This window comes from Leopardus geoffroyi, chromosome B2 (genome assembly GCF_018350155.1).
Source record: "Leopardus geoffroyi isolate Oge1 chromosome B2, O.geoffroyi_Oge1_pat1.0, whole genome shotgun sequence".
Lineage (NCBI taxonomy): Eukaryota > Metazoa > Chordata > Mammalia > Carnivora > Felidae > Leopardus > Leopardus geoffroyi.
The window spans coordinates 114,233,052-114,255,770 of record NC_059332.1 but is presented as its reverse complement, the minus strand read 5'-3'; the positions used below and the strand labels follow the sequence as shown (position 1 = coordinate 114,255,770).

Genomic DNA, 22,719 nt, shown 5'->3' with positions numbered 1-22,719 from the left:
TTACCTCCTAGAATTCATGGAAGGATCAAATGATATAATCTGCATTGTATCTGGCAATAGAAAGCACACAGTAAATGTTAGATGATGATGTTGCTATTATTATTATCTCTTCTACATTTTCCCATGCTTTTTCATCTCCTTTCACTGTGCTTTATTTACTCATACTGACCTCTGAAAACTGTTAGAATAGGTCAAGTTCTCTTCTGCTTATGGATTTTGAACTTTCTGTTCTTTGCCATGCTCTTGGTCCAATAGGCTTCTCAGCCTTTACATTTCAATTTATATTGTCACTTGTAGACTCCACTAACGTGTCCCCCTGTCCCTGCTCATCTCCATCATAGTACTTTGTTTACATCATTGGGCATTTAACTATCTGAAATTATTTTACTTATTTGAGAGCTTACTTGATTTACTGTATGTCTGTTTAGTAGAATTACGTTTCAAGAGGCAGGGAGCATTTGCCCTGAATTGCCCACTGCTATATCCAATATATTTAGAGCAATACTTTCTACATAGGAGTTCTTTAGCAAATATTTACTGAATGAGTTAATAAATTCCAAATAAACTGGAAGTTCTAATTATAATGAAGTCCAGTAAAATATTTTTAAAAGGGTTGAATACCAAAAAATACACAAATAGGTAAAACAACCTCAAAGTTTTGCCTTTCTTGCTGAAGGACTGATCGATCAAAAGGCGGATTGCAGGGGGGCCTGGGTGGCTCAGTTGGTTGTGTCCGACTTCAGCTCAGGTCATGATCTCATGGTTTGTGAGTTCGGGCCCCAGGGCGACGGGCTCTGTGCTGACAGCTCAGAACTGGAGCCTGCTTCAGATTTTGTGTCTCCCTCTCTCTTCCCGCCCCCCCTTGCTCACACTCTGTCTGTCTCTCTCCCAAAAATAAATAAACATTAAAAAAAAGTGGATTTCACAAGTGGATGAATTGTCATTTAGACAAAAGCTCACCCACAGTATCCAGGTTCTGATTTTAGAGATTTTAAATAATTAATATTAGCAGACATTCAATTAATTATTTCTTACTAGGCAGTTTGATAGATGTTGAGACTATGCAGAAAGAATGAGAAACCACAAGGGGATTCTGATATAACTGATGGAAATCAGTTAAAAATGTAAAATATAAGGTAGCCTTGTCTTAGGCAGTAAAGTACCTAATGAGTGCTGTGGAAATGACAAACCAAAAGATTTAACTTTCCAACAAACACTGAGCACTTGAACAGGACCTAAGGTCATGAGGCCTCAGATAAAGTCAGAGAAAGAAAATACTGGAAGAAGAGTGTTAGCAATCATTTGTATGATACAGGAAGGATTATCAGTTTCTTTATTTACTATTTATCTACTATTAAAGCTGACCAAAGTAAACACTTCCTGTTGGAGGGGAAGCGTCAAAAACCAACGGAGTGCTTTGGCTCGCATCACCTAATAGAGTTGGCAATACTCTCTACCAGGTACTTATTGAGAATATGTTTTGTAAAATATTCTATGATTAAAATGTTATTTTCATTATATAATGTTCCATGATTTATAGTGCTTTCATATAAATTATCTACATTAATTCACAGTCAGTTAAGAAGGTCATCATTTTCTAGATAAAAAAATGATAAGCCATTTTCAAGGTCATTGGTTAGTACATTGCAGACCTATGAGAGTGACCTAGAATATTAGGCACTAATTCAGTGATCTTTTACTATCCCACATCTGCCTTCCAGTTAGTGGTAGTGAATATTCATTCACTTCAAATATTATAGGTACCTCTGTTCAGAATGAATGTATCAGTCATAGCGTTTGCTTAGGTGATATTATCTTGTATTTTCAGACCAGTTAAGCTGTCAGTATAGCAGAAACGTTGTCTTCAAATTTTACAAAATTTCTTAAAAGGAATATGGAAGAAAAAAATGAATTTAACCTCTGCAGAAATATTTGTGATCAGAAGTTGAAATGCTAGAAATCCAGCCTTTCAGTTTTCACTAATTAAAAAAGTGAGGGTACGAATGCTAAATGAAAACTATGAATTTTATGAGGAAAGATAATTCAGGACTGTCATGTTACAGAATCAGCCTATAAGAAATTGAGTTGGTGTTAAGAGTATAATTACATAATACAAAGGAATTATGCTATTTGAGGTTTTTTTGTTTTCTTTTTGTTTTTTCCTTTTGGAACAGCTCAAGAGCTTAAAATTTCTGTTTTGTTTTTGTTTTTGTTTTTACCATCTAGGATATTTACACATTGAATTTTACCAAAGTTTTCACTTATACCAATCTTAAGGGTTATGTTTTGGTCGACACATTTGTATTGTTATTATAAAGCAAATCCCATTATTTTCCATAATCTATAAAACCAAAGAATTTTGGAAATATTAACATAGAGGAAAATATACCAAATGGCAAATTCTAGAGGAAAATATACCAAATGGCAAATTCTATCAGCCAAGATATGAAGATACAAAATAATCACAAATAGATACCGCTTTAATCGAATAGGGAGTTGTCACAAATATTTATATTGCTGGTGACATTTATTACCTCACAGTTTTCTAAAAATTATTACAGTGTCTTTTTTACAAAAAAAAAATAGAAAAAACTGAAAAACTGACACATGCAACTTTCTTCACTGAATATTATTTTAATACTAATGTGAACATTTTGTTTTATGTACAAACACTTTTCTTTAGGGTGCATTAAAAAAAAACGAAGAATTCTGTATCTGTTTCACTGGTGATGACAAGTATGTTAATTGCTTGCAGATAACATCTGTTCTAGTGAAATCAAGATGCAGAGGCTGTGTTGGATCTGTGGTGCTAGCAGCTTTCTAAAGCTTTGTCTGGGAGACCCACTGCATGCATTTCAGACTCTCTGGGCAGCTGGAGGGCTTTTGAGCATTTTTGAGAACTTTCCAGCAACTGAAATAAAATCTGCCAGGAATCCTGGGTCATCGAAATGTCTCCTTTTGAGCAGTGGACTCACCTTTGAAGCTCCAAGATATCCACTGACCATGACGCCTGAGTGTGCTCTGGCTGAAGCAAGTTCAGGGTGAGCTGCCGACCGCCTGCATGCAAGAGCAGGCCTCTGACTTCCTTCTCTGTTTACAGAGCAGGGTGAAGGGCCTCTCTGGAGGGAATAGCAAGAGCCTGGTCAATATAATGTCAGATATAAAAGGCCCTTATGCTCAACAGGCCACGTTTACAATTTTACAGGGTTCATGGACTACAATTGCTTACCAGATGTGCTAACCATGGCTTACCAGAGATGGCTAACCATGGCATCATGATGGCTCTGGTCCCAACCTTTTCCAGCCTCTGTTTATTTGTATCTCCTTTAAGCTATGAGTTTGTGTACACTCTGATATACTGTTCCTAACAGAGCCAATACTACTCACCTGCGAATCAGTCGTGATGCACCTACTCCAGTGAGCCCGGAGTATCCAGAAGCATATTCATTATTTGCAGACCCAGCTGACTATATATATTAATAGGGGATTTTATGGGGTCTACAGGTAGGCTTACAGTGGTGTAGTTCAAGAAATTTTTTTAAAAATCTATATTTTTTACAGGTTATATAGTTGAGAAAAACTCAAACCAGAGAGATGGAAGGAAATGTGAAGTCAGTTAGCACATGAAATACCTGAGAAAAAGATCAAAGGTGAAATCCCATGAATATGAAAAGTGAATGCAGAGAGAATAGAGACTACATATGAATGTTTTACTATAGTAGAAAATTTTATTTTTAAAGTTTCACTCAAAAATTTAATTGCTTACTGCCAATATGAGTTTTTAAATATATTTTCACTGTGTTTTACACAACATTTGCATGAAAGCTAATGATGTAGTAGCTTAAAATAAATGCAGTCTGACTTTGTAATCTAGGAGAAATAAGCCCTTTTCACCAGTTCATCTGAGGACACTTCCTATGTAATAAACAACATTACAGCAAAGTCATGATGGAAAGTATATTTCCTCAGCTGAAGAAACACTCCACTCTTTCAGGTTTTCTTGACATTTCTCTGAACTCCCAGGAGGTTAAAAAAAAGTACCCTTACCAACTTGGAGGCACTGCATAAAATATATCTGTTAAAAGAAAGAATAGACATAAGTATCAATAAGGTTAATAATTATGTTCTCAGGACTGTAGTTCCAGAACACTTACTACTGAACCAATATTTAAATTGATTGACCGAGAGGGGGATTACATGGTTTTTGTCAGCACAGATGGTAGCAAAGAAATCAGCTTCTGCCGACTGGTTTTGGTAGTCTACTTTCTATACTTTGCAACAAAAGTGAGTTTCATTCTTCCAAACTGATCCAGCATCAAACTGTAACCTCCAGGATCCAAGACTGTATTCATAAAAATTAACAGAAAGTTTGGTTTTTCAAGGAGTCATTTTTAAAACTTGGGTAGGACTTATTTGAACTTAGTGTTTTAAAACACTTCAGAAGCCTGATTTATAAATATATCTCTATGTTTTTACAAAAACAGATATAGATCACACATAAATATACACGCACATACATGGTCATAGACATTTACCTTTTACTTCTTGTTGGGTGATAGCAATCTTATATAAAACACAGTTGGTAGTTTTCTGAAGAATATATTTATTTGTATTTTTCTGTGTAGAATACCTCAAAATGATGCAAAGGTTCATCAATACTGCACCAAGCTGCACTTGGGATTCTTGCCATCATCATTCTGTGTTGCTAGTTATCGTTTCTCTACCTTGTTAATAAGATCAAGAGAAACTATGAGGTTTTTCTAAGGACAGTCATTTTCAATAGCAGGAGAGCAATTACTTTGCCCATTTGTACTATTATTTGCTGATGGCTTTTCAGTGGTTATATTAGATAATATTTTCTCTCCCTATCAATCACCAAAATTTTTCTGAAATTTTACTACTTCTTGAGAAAGAGAGTAAGAGCAGGAATAATTAGATAACAATTTAAAATAGGCTACATTTATGAAATATTCCATGTTGGAATAATTGGATAATATAACATGTTTGCTTTATATCTGGATAAAATTATCCTTGTTTTTCCTTATCAACATAGGCGAGTAAAAGTTTAGAGTTGATATTTTTGTGCAAGAATTACTTTAAAGAAAGAAGTAAATTGCCAAAAATTTCAAACCATCAAACTAAATTAAAGCATAAAAATTTTAAAAAGGTGAATATTGACAATATGTTTAATCATTGAAATGGTCAACAATGGATATTTTTAAATTAATAGTAATAGATGAATTGAGTTGGGAAGGTCATGCTACTGAAACTAAAACAGTTATAGATATTTATTTATCTTAAAAATACAAAGAAAAAATATCAATGTGTTTGAGTATAAATCAGGTTATAATCTGATTTTAAAAATCCTTTGGGCGAAGAGATCTTTTTTGATAATTAGATTACTGTTCTCAGCTCCTTAAAGTGAGCCAATTGAAATTACTTTTAAGAAATCACTCATTTCAGACTTTTAAAATTAAAAATGTCATTTGAAAAGATATACTTTCATTTTAAAGATGGCACATATAAACATAATTCATTTCTTAAAACTAATTGTAACCTTTTGTCTTCTAGAATTATATAGGTTAGCAGGTCTCATCATGCATGTTAACCCTGTCAAAGTAGCCTCTATTTCTCCTTTGTAGAACTTATCCCTTTTCGAAGTAATAAATTACTTGCTCAAACAGTGCTTTCCTAGTAGACATTGAGCACCATGAGGAGAAAGACCTGCGTTGTCTTATCAGTGAATCTGTAGTTCCTGGTACAGAGTAGACATTTCAATTACTATTTGTTAAGGAAAGGAAGAAGGGAGAGGGAGATAGAGGTAGAAATTGAGGGAAAAAGATTATCTGTGAATATTACTTGTTAGATAAGTTTGATCTCAGGGATGCTGTCATCTATCAAGAGAAGGAAAGGGGTGCCATTTTCTTTTGAAATCTGATGTGAAAGGCAGGACAGGAGAGACAGGAGAAAAAAAAGTTCAGAGCATAACATGAAACTGGAAAAGAAAAACCAGGCTGAAATACTTTAAAGGAAGAAACACAAAGGTCAAAGCAGGTTAAACTCAAGAATAGATATATTTCATTACCACCAAGGCAAAACTAACTTCATGATAAAAGTAAATTAAATAGTGGCTTAGATCAGTGGTACTCAAAGAGTGGTCCATAGGACAGTATGGGCCCAGTTTCACCTGTCTGTGAGATTAATACAGAATGAAAGAATAAGCATTTAGAATTGTTTAAACTGAGCCACCCAGGCACTCCTCTTTTGTCAGTTTTAATAAGGAAGGTGAGTCTCAGATTTTCTGGTGTTATTGACTGAAATGAGAAAACTCTTACTCCTCTTCTGAGAATACTAAGCTGGCAGGCTCATGCTGCTGAGTAGCAGGTAACTCTGTTGTTAACTGCTGGCTTTTGAAAGGGTTCAATAAGCAACATCCTTTCCTCCAGCTGAGTTCAGAACCACATAAAAGACAAACACAGAAATCAGACAGAAGCAAATGAAAGAGCCACCAGTTTTAGATCTGGCCATATGATTTTCTAGCACTCCCAAGTGGAACTTTTCTGACAAAAAAAAATGGAGTCAACCTACCACATAAGAGAGAGCAAATGGTCATTCTTTCTGACACAGGCAGATCTCAGGAGAAAGGAGAGAGGGGGAAGCAGAGTAAGTACAAATCTTTCTCCTCAAATCACCAACTAGGTAACTACCTCCTGTTTCCTTTGGGAAAAATAGTGAGTGGGTAGAGAAAGATAAGCAGTCTTAGTGTGGATGTCCCTAGACTTGAACCCGTAAGGTCTGGGGAAAGAAATACCTCCCCAACATGAACTATGTACCCTAAATTTTCTTCTACTTTTATTTTATATATAAATATGCCTAAGAAATATTGTGTATTGTCATTGTGCTTTTAAGTTTATTTTTTACCCCTATAAATTTAATTACCTAAAATGAACATAGTGGATTGCATATTTTTATACACTGGGATTCTGATACTAATTTTTCATTCTTTCTCAAAAAGAAACTATGAAATATTTCTTAGTTCTGGCCAAAATAATATTCTGAATTAGGTTTAATGGTGTTCTTTCTTTGAATTTCTCGATTTTATCTCACTCATTTTTCTGTACCTCCTTCTATTATTTTTTTAAAATAATTTTGTTAAATTATAAATCACATACCATATAATTCACCCACTTAAAGTGTACAGTTTAATGCTTTTTAGTATATTCACTCACAGATATGTGCAATCATCACTCAAGTCAACTTGAGAAACTTTTCATGATATTAAAAAGAAACACTCTATCCTTGAGATACCATCCCTCATCTCTCCACCTCATTCCCCTTCCTAAGCAATCTAATCTACTTTGTGTTTCTTTAGACTTCCTTATTCTGGCTATTTCATACACAATATGTGTTTTTTTGTGACTGGCTTATTTCACAAGATTTTTAAGGTTCACCCACGTTGTAGCACAAATCATTACTTCATTCATTTTTATGCTTAATAATATTCCATTGTATGGACACAGCACATTTTTTGTATCCATCATCAGTTGATGGGTATGTAGGTTGTTTCCACCATTTGACTATTATGACTAATGCTGCTATAAATATTCATGTATCAAGTGTTTCTCCTATAGACAGTATGTACTTAGATTAGGGTTTTTTAGAATTTATTTTTAATTTATTTTTAATTTTTTAGGGAGAGAGAATGTGCACAAGCAGGGGAGAAGGCAGGGAGAGAGAGAGAGAGAGAGAGAGAGAGAGAATCTTTTTTTTGGGGGGTGGGGAGGAGGAAAAGGGAGGGACAGGAAGCACGAGCAGAGGAAGGGCAGAGGGAGAGAGAGGGGGAAAGAGAGAAACCCAAGCAGGCTTCACACTGTCAGCACAGAACCCAACACTGTACTCAACCTCACAACCATGAGATCATGACCTGAGCTGAAATCAAGAGTCAGACACTCAACCAAGATACCCAGGTGCCCCGAGAGAGAGGATGTTAAGCAGGCTCCATGTTGAGAGATGTGAGGCTTGATCCCACGACCCTAGGATCATGAGCTGAGCCCAAATCAAGAGTCAGACACTCAACCACCTGTGCCATCCAGGCACCCCAACGTGTTTTTTAAAAATTTTTTTAAATGACAGTCTCTGCATTTTTATTTTATTGTTTAATTCATTCACACTTAATGTTATTACTTATATAGTTGGATTTACATCTTCCATTTTACTTTTAGTTTTCTATGTATCTCATGACTTTTTGTTCTTTTATTTCACTTTACTGCTTTCTTTTGTTTTAAGTATTTTCCAAAGAAGCATTTAAACTTATTTAATGATTTTTTACTGTATCTATTTATCTATCTATATCTGTCTATTTATCTATATATGTACATATACACACACATATATTACTGGTTGCTCCAGGGCTTACCATATATATCTTAACTTACAGAATTAGCTTTAGCTTTATACTGGCTTGATTCCAGTAAGATCTAGAAACATATGACTCCTATAAAACTATCCTATTTCTCCCTCTTTTCTGGTATTATTGTTACATCTATAATATTATATATTACATCAGTAATTATTACAAATCCAATAGTATGTAGTCAAGTTCAATTCAGCTTTGTTCCTATCTGCCTCCATTGTGCTGTTATTGGCAAACATATCACATTTTAATGTTATAGGTCCAATATTACATTTATTTACATAAATTTATAGGCCCAATATACATACTATTGTATACAATTACTTTTTAAATCTGTTAAGAGAAGAAAGGGGAAAAATATTTTTTTATCTTCTTTCATAATTATATAATTAGGGATTTTTAAGTTTTTAAGCAGAGCTATTCAGAGATGAGGCAACTCATGTCTCCATATTCATTTTACTTATGCTGGTCTTGAAAAAAAAAAACTAATGAATGTGTAGACACATCACACACCCAAAATATTCCCGAGCATGCATTTTATTGTTCACTTTTATTCACCACTCGACTCTCATCACCTCTACTCCATATCCCTTCCAAACTTTAATCTGGTTGCTCTCTTGAGGTGGCATTAGTCAAGCATATTCTGTACCTCACTAGTTGCTGTGCTCCTTGGTGTGAACAGGGCCTCGTGTCTAGTGCAATCAAGGTTTACAGCTGATGAGCTCATTTGGACCCTGCTTCATTTGGTCCCCTTCCAGCTAAGTTCTTGGCTTACTTCACTTTGGTGGTTGAGAAATTACAGAGACTGTAACATTTATCCTTCCTTATCTTACCTGCCTCTTCATATATCTTACTGACTAAGACATGTTCTTCTGATTTAGTACATTTTATTGCTATTAAAATAACAAAAAAAATCCAAATATACCTAATCACGTTATTATAACTTTCTTTTACACAGTTTCTAATGAAGCATATTTTATAACAGTATTGCAAAACAAAATAAAATTTACTTCTGGACAATATTATCTATCACTAAGTAGAATGACAGAGGAATAATTATCATCATTACAATATTATTATACATCATTTTATGTGTTTAAATGCTTTCTCTGGCCCAGTCTCTTTGTTGAGTAATGCATAAACATTCTCAGAAAAGCCTTGTAATTTAGGTATTATTATTATCCTACAGATGAGAATACTGAGATTTAGGGATATTAAATACCTTCCAAGTGTTACAAATCAAGTCAGAGGTACAGCCAGGATGTATAAATTCTATGGAATCATACAGATAAGAAAACCAACTCTGCCTATTAGGAATAAAATTTTTGGAAAACAGTCCTTAAAAGAGGTAACATCTGAACTGAGTCTTGAAGAATAGACAAAGGTTCAGAAGGTCAATAGTATAGGTAGGTAATATGTACCAGAAAAGGGAACAAAGCTAACACGTGGAAGAATGAGGCAGTGTGGCACCTTAGGGAAACCACAAAGAGATCAAAATTACCGACTGTTGATGAAAGGGTGAAGCTTTATTGGAACAGAGCCACACTTATTTGTTACATGTTTTCTATGGCTGTTTAAGTATTACAAAGGCAGAGTTGAGTAATTGCAACAATGTCCATTTGGCCCACAAGGCTGAAAAGTATTTGTTATTTAAAAAAAAGTTTGCTAGCTCCTATCTTGGAGAATTAATTGAGTTTTACAGCAATTAAAAATAAGAAAAAAAATGATTTCCTCTCCTTTATTTAATTTCTAGCATTCTTTGTTTTTTGGATAGATTCAATTTTTTAAATTATTTATTTATTTAGAGAGAAAGAAAGAGAGCACAAGCAGGGGAGGGGCAGAGAGAGAATCCCAAGCAGGTCTGTGCTGACAATGCAGGCCGACATGGCGGGGGGCGGGGGGGGGGGGGCTTGAACTCATGAACCCTGAGATCATGATCTCAGCTGAAATCAAGAGTTGAACACTGAGCCACTCAGGTTCCCCTTATCCAAATTTTTATTGAGTATCATATTCCTGCTGCCTGAAGATTTCTTTTAAGATCTTTTGTAGTGCAGGTCTATGAGAAAATCATTACTCTCCAATCAGTGATGGAGCTGGGTTACCCAAATGAGTGTAATCTCACCTAAATGGTATGACGAAGGCTACCTCTGGTTTGCTTCTGTTCTTATAACATAGCTCTCCAGAGTTTCTTCATGCTCTTTTTTTTTAAACTTTTATTGAAAAAAAATAATGCAAGGGGCACCTGAGTGGCTCAGTTGGTTAAACATCCTACTCTTGGTTTCAGCTCAGGTCACATGAGTCCTAGTATCACATCGGCTCTGCATGGACAGTGCAGAGCCTGCTTGGGATTCTCTCTCTCCCCTTTGTCCCTACCCTTCACACTCTCTCTCACAAAATAAATAAACTTAAAAAAATTTTTTTAATTAAAAAAATATTTAATGCAAGAAAATTTTAAGAATAGTATAATGAACTCCCATGCACACTTACCTAGAGTGACCATTGTTAATATTTTGCCACACCTTCTTCTCTACACACACGTGCATGCACACATATTACACCTCAGCTGAAACATTTGAGAGTGTCAGCTCTCATGACCTTTCACCCCAAATACTTCAGTGATGTTTCTTAAGAAAAAGGATATTTTCTTACATAAAACATGGCACAAATATTAAGTTCAGAAAAATTAAACATGAATACAAAACTATTTCACCTATTTCTCAATGTTGTCTTTTATAGAATTTTTTTTCTGATCAAATATCCTATGGAGAGTCATGAATGCATTTACTTGTCATATGTCTTTAATCTCTTTTAATTTAAAAGTTTCTAAATCTTTCTTTATGTAGCTTTTTCTATTACAATGTAAGTGCCTGACATTAAGCTTTTGATTGCTGAGGCATCTATTTCAAAGACGTTCATTCTGATTAAACCATTGCCAGCTGTATGGCACAGCTACTAGTAAAACAACTAGATAAGGTACCAGGTCACCCCTATCCATAATGTTCCCATTTTAGAACCATGGTAACATAGAACACTGACCACTTAAAGTGACCTCACATTTCCCTTCCTTGACCCAAATTTCCGTTCTTGTGCTTTAAATTCACCAATAAAGAGTGAACCCCTGGAACTGCAGTTACTCTGTCCTCAGACCTTAATTAAAGCAGAACCCCCGGTCCATGCTCCTTCCCTCTCTCTCTCTCTCTCTACCTGTGACCTCACTGTTTGACCCTCAGGCTTGCTGCGTATCTTCCAGAACCTATGAGTAAAACATCTTATTTTTCAAAGTTCCCTGGTGGTTTTGCTGAGCTGTGTCCTATGGTAATAATAAGAACCACAAGGGCAAGTCTAGGGCCAGTCAACATTAGCCCTGCTGGTGTTGGGAGAAATGTATGCGGGGCTCACTACAAGTAAATACTGAATCCGGATGAGAGCCTCAGGCATGCCTAGCCAAAAACATCACTATCAATAGGCTGGGACTGACACAACACTTTGTCTTTCATGAAGTGACTTCTTTAAAGAATACATGTCACATGTTTTGTAGAAAGTCCATCATTTAGGTTGTCTGCTATTTTTTCCATGATTAGATTCAGATTATGACTATCCTGGAAGGAATACTATATAAGTAATGCTGTGTCCTTCTTCACATATCATTTCTAGAGGCACACAATATTTCTTTTCTATGTTGTTGATGAGGTTGACTTTAGTCACTTTGTTAAGGCAAAGTCAGGTTTTTTTCACTGTATAAATATCATTTTTCTCTTGGCAACTACTAAACAGTATGTGAGGACATTTTTCCCCCAGATTGTATAAATAACTTATAATCATCCAATGATTTTATCCCAGTTGTAATGGTCTGCCAGAAGTCTGGTTTCTCAACTCTTTGCTATACTCAGAATTGGTTAGTAAAAAGGGCTGTTGATCCTCAGTGTCAATATACCACATCTATGGCTTTCATTTCTTGCTTTTTCTGTTTTCAGGTCTTTGTTTCTTAAGTATGAGACTGCTATAGATTTCACTTTGAATTGCAAAAGTTTTTAGTTTAGATTACAGCTTTTTATGTAGTCTTAGAATACAGCAAATGTCTTCTGTGGCAAATGGTTATGTACCTGCAGACCTCAAGCCTTCAATATTGTCTCTCTATCCCCAAGCGACTGCCAAAGACCACATTGCTTTCTCCTTCTTTTAACTATTGCCCTCTGTCTGGGCAAGCTACATACCTCACCCCATATCAAGAACTGGCAAATCCCCCATAAAAAGCAAACAAACTCAGCCACTATTTATCTCCTCACCTCTGAGTGAGGTGAATAAAAATTACCTCTATGTAATTTAGGGCCATTTCACCCTCATAGCTTCCATAGCTCTAGGATGCCTCTTCAAAGGTAGTTTTTGTAATTTATCTTTTTCTCTTAGTTGTAAATTGAGAGTATACAGGCTTGACATACTCTTTTAAATCCTGTTAAAAGTGCACAGTCAGCCTACATTTGCATCTGGTAACTTCAATATCTGTATTACTTGTGGTTTTGTTTCTATTAGTTGTTTTTCCTCTTGCCTTTTTTTTTTTCACATGGTCTGTCTTCATATCTGCCTGTTAATTTTTTTCATGAAAGGACAGACATTTTAAATGTTTTCTTTTCTTTTTTTTATGTTTCTTTCTTTTTGAGAAAGAGACAGAGTGCAAGTGGGCGTAGGGACAGAGAGAAAGGGAGACAGAGAATCTGAAGCAGGTTCCAGGCTCTAAGCTGTCAGCACAGACTCTGACGTGGGACTTGAACTCACAAACCATGAGATCATCACTTGAGCCAAAGTTGGACACTTAACTGACTGAGCCACTCAGGCATTCCAAGGACAGGCATTTTGAGTGAAAATTTATAGGGCTTTTTCATACAGAACTGCCATCTTCCAGTAACTTGCCAAAATGACCAACACAAAAGGAAAGAGGAGAGGCAGCCATGATATGTTCTCTAGGCCTTTTAGAAAACATGGAGTTGTTCCTTTGGTCATATACATGTGAGTCTACAAGAAAAGTGATATTGTAGACATCAAGGCAATGGGCACTTTTCAAAAAGGAACATCCCACAAATGTTATGGCAAAATGGAAGAGTCTACAATGTTACCCAGCATGCTGTTGGCATTGTTGTAAACAAATGAAGGGAAAGATTTTTGCCAAGAGAATTAATGTACCTATTGAGAATATTAAGTGTTCAAAGAACCGAGATAGCTTCTTGAAGCGTGTGAAGGAAAATGATCAGAAAAAGAAGGAAGCCAAAGAGAAAGGCAGTTGGGTTCAACTGAAGTGCCAGCTTGCTCCACCCAGAGAAGAACATTTTGTGAGAACCAGTGGAAAGGAGCCTGAGCTGCTCCCTGTGAACTCATGGCATGAATTCATGTAAAAAATACGTGTAAGAAATACACAAGACCTCAAGACTGTAAAACAATACAAACAAAAAATAAATAAATGGAGAGTTATAGGGATAATCTGAAGTTCTAGATGATGGTATCTTCCTCAAAAGAGGATTCATTTTGTTTTAGGCAAATAGGCCGAAGGCAGATCACCTTAAGCCAATGAAGAATTGAAACTTTCCCAAACTAGGCCTCATTCTTTAGGAGGGTTGGTCTATTTGTGTTTCTCCCTTATTCTTTATACAGTGTATCCCATCAGGAATATCATTTGAAAGCCTGGATTACATATCAGATCTCTCTTTCTAGAAGATCCCAAAGTCCAATTTTTGTTTCCAAATTCTCAAAGATTACTGGAGACTTTGTTGAGCTTCTCACTTTCTCAGCTGCAGCCTGCAAACTAACAAAAGTCAAATAGAAAAATAGTACTGAATATTGGATTTTCTCTTTTTATCACCCTTCTTTATGGTATCTTTGATCCTCTCTGAGATCTCTATGTCTCGCTCTCCAGTGCTTCAAAACAGATTTTCTGTGTGTGTATGTATGTGTGCATGTGAGTGTATGTGTGTGTGATTCTTACATTTTAGTTATACTCAAAGCAAAAATTGTTCTGTAACAAGCTATGCTGCCATTTTTGATAACATAAAATCCTTGCTTTTGTTTATTTGCATTTGCCTGATATTCATGGTATACTTACATGGATTTTCTAACTTTCATTTAGGATTTAGGTATAGCTCATGTACTTGGCACAGAGTTAGGTTTTACTTTGTGATCCAATCTGAAAATCTTTTTCTTTTGATAAATCTTTGTCTTTTCTTTTAAACCATATTCACAAATATGAACTTATGTCATCCCTTAGTTCTGACTATATTTTATGTGTATTTTCTGTTTTTATGGTTTTTAAAAAGTCTTTCAGTATGTAGTCTTTTTTCTTTGTTTGGTATGTATATTTGTAATTAAAAAATACTTAATTTTTTTCATTTTTATTATAGGGATTTCTTTTATTATTTTATATCTTACTTTAAGCCTGTTATTTTAAAAACGATGTCCATCATACCTCTATACAATGATTATAGCATTCTCCTATATTTTTTCTTACCCTCCCCTCATTCCATCCAGATTTAGTCAATATTATCTTTCATAGTATTTACTTTTATATGTTTAAATCAATTAATATTCTGATACATGGTTTACTTCAGATTGGAATTAAGTCATTTGATCCCAATATTTATACAAGGTAAACTGCAAACCTTCTCTAAGTCCCATCTTTAAATTGTAAGGCATAAGTGTAAATTGTGAAGGCATGCCATATTTACATTTTCATTAGTCACCCTAATTAATATCTGCAGGTAATATAGGTCAAGAATTTAGGACAGTGCCTAGTACAAAGGAAGTACTATGTAAATGTTTTTCTATGTATTTTGGTTGTAATCAAACATTTATATATAGTACTCACATGGTCTCTTTGCTGTAGGTTCTTTATTCACCATTTGGTGGGCTGAACTTCACCCTCTGATAGTTTTCTCAGAAAAGTTCAGAAAATCTGTGCATATAAATTATTGTATTTTACAATTTGAAGGATTGTTTGGCTGGATGTGACATCCTTGGGTTGACTTTTTTTTTAATCAAATTGTTTAGTTGTTATTCATCTGAATGGCATTGAATGTTGCTGTGAGGGAAATGTGGGACAATCTAATGCTCTTCCTACTATAGGTGATTTTTATTCCTTTCACTTATACGTTAGGAATTCTTTATCTTTCAAGTCCAATAATGTCTTAGAATTGAACATTCTGGATCATTATTTCATGTGTGTTGCACATTTTTAAATATTTAAAGTATTTTATTTCTTAAAAAAAATCTTGAATTATAATTTAATTGTAATCATGGGTTTCCTTCTTAAATTTCAGTTTTCTTTACTGAGGACTCCAATTATAAATGGGTTGGATCTCTTTGCTTTCTGTGTTGATGAAGTTTATTTTAATCTTTTTTCCCTTCATTTTCCTTTCATTTATGTAGCTCCACCTCACTGCCTCTTTGTAATATATAAATAAAATTCAAGTCTATGTAAAGATAGCAAATGTTCTATAATGTTTTAAATTTTGTAGTCATATTTATGACTGAAATCACTGTATTTGCAAAATTGCATATATGTTGTTTTCCACTTGAGTCCTGATGGAATAAAGCCCGTGCAACCTGAGGGATGCACACTATATTTGACAAGTATAAATAAGAATAAGCAGTGACATTTCATTTCACATAAATTAGGATATGTAAATGCAAGAAGTAAAATCTAAGGAAACCTATTAATTTCCAACTCATGTAGCAATTTTCAGTCTATTTATAGAACTTCAGATATGTGAAACTAAGAGGAACTAGCCATTACAGTTTCCTCATTTCAGAAAAAATTCTGATACTCAAAGAGATCAGGTGAACTTTTCAAGACTCTACCAAAGAAAAATCTAAGTTCTCATAGTTTTCTAATATTAGACACACACACACACACACACACACACACACACACACCTGATGTTTCAACATCACCATTATGGCTTTAAAAGCCCACTCCAGGCACTCATTTTCAATTTCTACTTTGAATAGACCATAAGCCAAATAAAATTGTGATACAGATAGGTTTGAACACTAACAGAGGCAATAACTTCACTTAGAAAAAGATATTCTGCACCAGTATGTCTCAGACACCCACACAGGTACTGGAGAAATTCTTCAGCAGAAGATTGAAACTTACTTTCACAAAACTCTTTCCTTATGTATACAATAAGAAGAACCATCATTAGCATTATTAATGACATATACAAAGCAACTTATTCAGTACATGGCACACTGTACATCTATAAATATGGTCATTATTATAAATTTACAGATTCAGAAACCAAGTCTCAGAGATGCGAAGCGAAACTTCTTAAGATCGGCTAGTAGGAGGAGGAATTAAAATTAAAATTCAGCTCCGTCCATTTTGGACTTCTCTGAACATTTCTTTACATTAACCTGAAATCTTTCTCAACATATTGGTTCCAGATCTAGCTTTCAAAACAATAAAAAATGAATATAGTCTCTCTTCAACGTAAGAGTTTAAAATATTTAAAGGTAGTTACTATACACCGCAATAGTCTTTCCTTCTCTAAGTTAAATATTCTCTTTCTGGTAGTTCATCTTTAATATGACACGTGGCTGATTTTAGAGTCCACTCATCAATCTGATCATTTGTTCTGAACATGTTCCCATTTGTCCATGTCCTCTTCTAATATGTAACGTCCAGAAATTATCAAAACACTCCAGTTGTGCTGTCAGTGCCAAGTAAAAAGTAGACCATTTAGAGGTCTAACTATTAACTGAAAATAATGAGGAATTGCTGTATCTTGGCTGAACTCAAGTACCAGGAAGAGAAAAAAAAAAACCTTAGAAAAAATATCTCCTTTCAGTTGGGTCATAATATTCTGCTTCTGACAGAAAGTAGTCCAAAATAACCACCACTTTTACTGAATTCTGAAGATATAAATATGTTGGTTATTCTGCAAGAAGGCACCAATGTTGAACCCAGGAAGTTCACAGGACAGTCACTGTGAGCAGCTGTTTTTTCTTGAATTTACAAACAAACCTGTTACTTCTACCAGGGACAGAGAGATATCTGCTGCATGCCTCCTACTATGTTAAGTACAAGTTATGCTACTTAATCCTAACCACACACCTAAGAGTAATGGATTATTGTGTCCATTTTATGTATGCTGAGCTGAGGGATGGTAGAGTCTATTAGCATTCATTTATTTACCTTCAGAGACTTGCCCATATTTTTGTAGCTGGTAAGGTGCAGAGCTCAAATTCCACCTTAAGTCTGAAGGACTGTCCAAGAGTCCATGTGTTTTCCTTATCATGTTACCTCATAAGATATGGTAGGCAGCCTCTAAAATACCCCCCAATGATTCTCTGCCTCCTAATATTTTTGCCCTTGTGTAATTTCCTCCTTATGGGTGTGGGCTTGACCTAGTGATGCCCTTGAAATGAATAAAATATGGAAAGCTTGATGTAATGTCAATTCTTCCAAAATTAGGTAACAAAGAGATAGTGTCTTCCATCTGGATTATTTATTGTCTTGCCCTTTTAATCAATCACTCTGAGGAAAGCAGGCTGCCCTATGGTGAGGGACCCTGTGGAAAGGCCCACATGGCAAAGAACTGATGTCTCAACCACAGCCAGCAAGAACTTGAGACCAGCCAACAGCTATATGAGTTGAATGTACACTTTCCCTTAGGAGAGCCTTGAAAGTGTCCCAGCCAACACTTTGATTGTAGCCTTTGAGAGAGGCTGTGAAAGAGATACCCAACTAAGCTGTATCTTGATTCCTGACTCATTGGAATTATAATAAATATGTTATTTGAGCTACTAAGTTTTGGGGTAATTTGTTACACAGCAATAGGTAACTAAACACCATACGAAAGCACAAAGTCTGTGGGAAAGAAGCAGAATTACACAAAATCACCTATATGTGTGTCTTTTATCCACCAGGAATTGGGTGTGCTCTAATAAACCTTCTCCCAACTTTGTGCTTATTTCACAGCTGCAATACCCACCTTCCTAATATAGATGAATCTCACTCCATATGTGTGTTGAATTGTGCTGGTTCCAAAATGTTTTTTCCTAAATGTGGTGAAAAGGGTAAAATTATTTCTTATATTTTCCCTTGTTGTGATTGCTAACAAACATGGCTGTTAACATGTAAATATGTCTCATTTAACTAGTAATGGATTTTTTTGGATGCCTGTTTTATAGGAGATAAACTGAGGCTGGATTGCAAGGCTGTGTCATGACTTTCAATCACCAGTGTATTGGAATTATTTTTTTTTAAGGTTGTTGTCATGACTTATATTCACCAATGTATTTCCAGTTCAGCTCATATGGCAGACATAAATGAGCACTTCTACAGAGTACTATCTTACTGGCAACTTACTTGTGTTGAGTATTGAAATTAATAAATATGAACCACAATCCAAGTGTAACTTTCCTGTTCTCCTTGTCTCTAGGAAGTAATGTTATAAGAAATTGACACATTTGGGGTGCCTGGGTGGCTCAGTTGGTTAAGCATCCGACTTTGGCTCAGGTCATGATCACACAGTTTGTGAGTTTGAGCCCCATATCCGGCTCCGTGCTGACAGCTCAGAGCCTGGAGCCTGCTTTGGTTTCTGTGTCTCCCTCTCTCTCTGCCCTTTCCCTGCTTGCATTCTCTTTCTCTCAAAAATAAATAAACATTTAAAAAATTAAAAAAAAAAAAAAAGAAATTGACACATTCAGTTTGGCCAAAAGATCCTTGTCATAAGTGCTCTAAAGTGGAGGTCCCCTCCCAACTTTCATGTACTAATACATAGTCCTCATGTAGATCCTATAACTCTTCTTATGGAAAATAAACAACAATAACAATATTAACAATAGACTAAGTTTAAAATTTAATTACAACTTAAGAATATGTTATAATTAACTACAGAGGTAAATATTTTGAACAGAAAAATCTGTGTGCTAGTTGAAAATCTCATTATTTAGAAAACTATTCATTATAATATATGAGATAAGATAAGACTATTCATGACTGTTAAAAAATACATAAAAATTGAGAAAATTTTGACTAAGAATAACTTCTTCAAGGGAATGTAAAGCTAACATAATTCCAATATACCAGCAAAATTTTAAAAAGTTATTTTTTTATTTTTGAAGAACAATGATGAGCATTATAAATTAATGTGGTCTCCATTTAAACAGTTCCAGTCTTTTCTTACTGAGACACATACTGCTATTTGTCCCCCAATATCCATGTTCTCTTTATTCCTTACAGTCTCAGTTTTTTACTGGGCCCATAGTTATTTGGAGAAATGGCTACATTTCTCAGCCTTTCTTGCCACTAGGTGTGATGTTCAGTTTTGAGCAATTGGTTATAAGGAGAACTACTAGGGAGTGTCCTTATAGAAAAGGTGTCCCCATCTTTGTCTCTTTCTCCTCCCTTCTGATTGATATAAAGAGTTGAGTTCCAAAAGCCATCTTTCCCCCCCCCCCCCAATTGAAGTCCACTTTATTTGAAACTTTCCACATGCCATCCAAGAACCATCTTGGAACATGAGTTAAACTTTCTAGTTATTAGGGCTCTCTATTACTAGTTTGGTAGAACCCCAAAAATGTAAATAATACATCATTCATACCCAACCCCAAACTCCCTCCAGTGAATCTTAATGGTGAACCATTCCCAAGGAATGCTACCTCTGACTTCCCACTTCTATCTTCTGCAACACACTTCAAAACTGCTTTCCTAGAGGCCTTGAAAACAGTGAGTAGTCAAACCACCCTTTTCCTGGTAGTCTGAATTAGGAGATAATCATTTCAAATTGTCTGGGCACATGATTTCTACATTCTACATTTTTGCATTTGAACATGATGGTCTCGGAAAAACTCTCTAATATGTGAAAAGAAAAAAAGAACTTCAAAAATATATAATTGAGGGCTTCTTTGGGTAATAAAATTTGAACTAAAGTCTAGTGAGACTCTTCAGCACCAAAATGAAAATTTTCTTTTTACTGGTATTCAACACGGAAAAGATGAGCATGATTTTCCAGGGGCTTTTTTAGGCTTTTGAGCAGTAATAGTTTATAATACAGTGCAAATACAGAGATAACTAAATAATAGTGTTAGTCTAATTTTGCTGGAAGTTTCTCCCAAAGTTTCTAAGTATTCTTCAAAAAATCCACACTATGTTTTCCTTTCCCAATATCTAATGATTAAATATATGTTGATGGTTCTGTTTTTCAAGCTGTAAATGTCTTTAGTATCTTTTCTATGGGCCTCTTGTTTTATACTTAACTTTTATTTTCATAAAATTAGAACTTGATTTGTTCTTATTCTTTCTCTTTATTTTTTCATGCATCTAGAAATTATATAACAGCTGCATCCCAGGCAGCAAATCCATCTGCCCTCTGGTAGAGATTGTGGCACTGAATATGGGACTATTGAGCTAGTCTCTGTGTCTCCAAAATTATTCATCATAGAACTTTGGGCCAGTTTTAGTCTCCTAGGCCTTTTCGGTTTACATTCCTGATTCAAAGAGATGCCAAAAAACTAGCAAGAAAGCATTTATTAAGTTGGACAGTGAGACATTACAGAAATGAAGGCACTGGATAGATGAGTATTTATCTTTACTAGGCCCTAAAGGCAAGACTTGTTCAGATGCTGGCAATTTCTTGGTTTGCTGTTCACACTACTTTCTTCCTCCTTTAGTGTGCCGCAATCCTCAGAGAACTAAAAGAAATAACTATGAATGTAATGTACACATGGAACCATTTCTGGGAATGAGTAAGTAGACACAAAGTCATGCATTTTTAAAACAAAACCATGACACAAATCTATGCAAGGAAGAAAGTTCATACTTGAATGTTTAGTAAATCAGAACACAAGGTTTACTAAGATGCTTTGGGCTTAATTCCTTACCACAAGTTGAGAACTGTATAAAAAATGCTTCAAATGACTTCTGTAGCAGGGATGGAAGCAGAGCAGCAGTTTTACTGTTTTGTGGTTTTGGTGGGCTTCCATGCCTCAGCTTCCACTGATCCTTGTCTGACTAGGAAGCCAGAAGTCCCTTCTCATTGATCCAGTAAGTTCCAGGTTTCTGACACTGTCAGAAACTTTTTCCTGGTTAGCATTGAAAATCAAGTCATTTTTTTAATTAGACAATGCAAATCTGTATATCTTCAGACATACTGAAGCTCCTGCAAGTGTGAAACAAAAGCTTCCTGGACTTTGAGAGAATCTTTGACATCATTTCTGCTTTTCTAGTCCAGGCACATTGGCCACCTGGAAAGCAAAGGTTAAGAAGCTTTGACAAGGAAATATGCAAAAACAGGTAAAGAATGCTGTCCCCTGCCCTCCTTAGTTCTTGTATTTCCTGGTACCACTAGGGAGGGGTGTTTGATTTTTAAAAATGCTTTCATTGGCGATTTCAGGATTTTTTTTTTTTTTTTTTTGCAATGCTCACTCTAGATCTCATTTCCATAATCGGGTAATTTGCAGATCTTGTACACTTTGGACTCAGGGAATTTGTGGGAAAATATTTTTCATTGGTACTAGCAAAAATTTCTGGCATGAGATTTCTTTAGTGTCAAAACTGAACTATTTCCCAGGAACTCATGACTAGATTGAAAGCTGATGGAAGACAAGGGCTGAGTCTAATATATTCATATGTTATCCAAAATGTTTAATATGTGGCTGGGTATGTTAGTTACTCAAGAAATACGAGTCATATATGAGAAAATTTATTAGTACCAGATTATAACCAGAATTTTTTGAAAGGGCAAATTCAAAAGTTACTTATTACTTGAGTATTCCTATTCAGAATTAGTTTATCATTTATTCATTCATTCATACATTTGACAAAAATGTACTGGCTTCCTCTGATGTAAAAACAAAACAAAACAAGTATATTAATTTAGGGAAGGGTAATTTAAAGAAGATAAGGCATAGCCTCACTCTATAGAGTGTTTAATTCAGTTAAAAAGTAATTATTTAGGGAAAAATGAGAAATATATAAATCTCATACAATGCTAGGGATCCATTAAAAAATTAACAGGAAAAGACAACAAAACAGTCACAAATTTCCTACATCTAAATGACATTAGAACTATAAGTACAACCCGTCTGCATGCTCTAAAATATTGGTATTGGGAATTAAATTTCTAAATGGAGCTGATTAGTTTGCTTTGGCCTGATTTAGATGAGATGATTTAATGTGGAGCATGAGGGGCTAAATTTGACTTCTAGACAATCTTACTGTAATGAAAACCTAAAGAGAGAAAGAGAAAATGAAAACTGGATATGTACAACTACAATAAGAGCTAAGGACTCTTCACCGAAGACAGAGATGATGT

General features: G+C 35.1%; 1 pseudogene; it reads left to right on the top strand.

Annotated features, from left to right (window-relative positions):
- Window positions 1–13,325: 13,325 nt before the first annotated feature.
- Window positions 13,326–13,907, top strand: LOC123609807 (annotated as a pseudogene).
- Window positions 13,908–22,719: the final 8,812 nt, after the last annotated feature.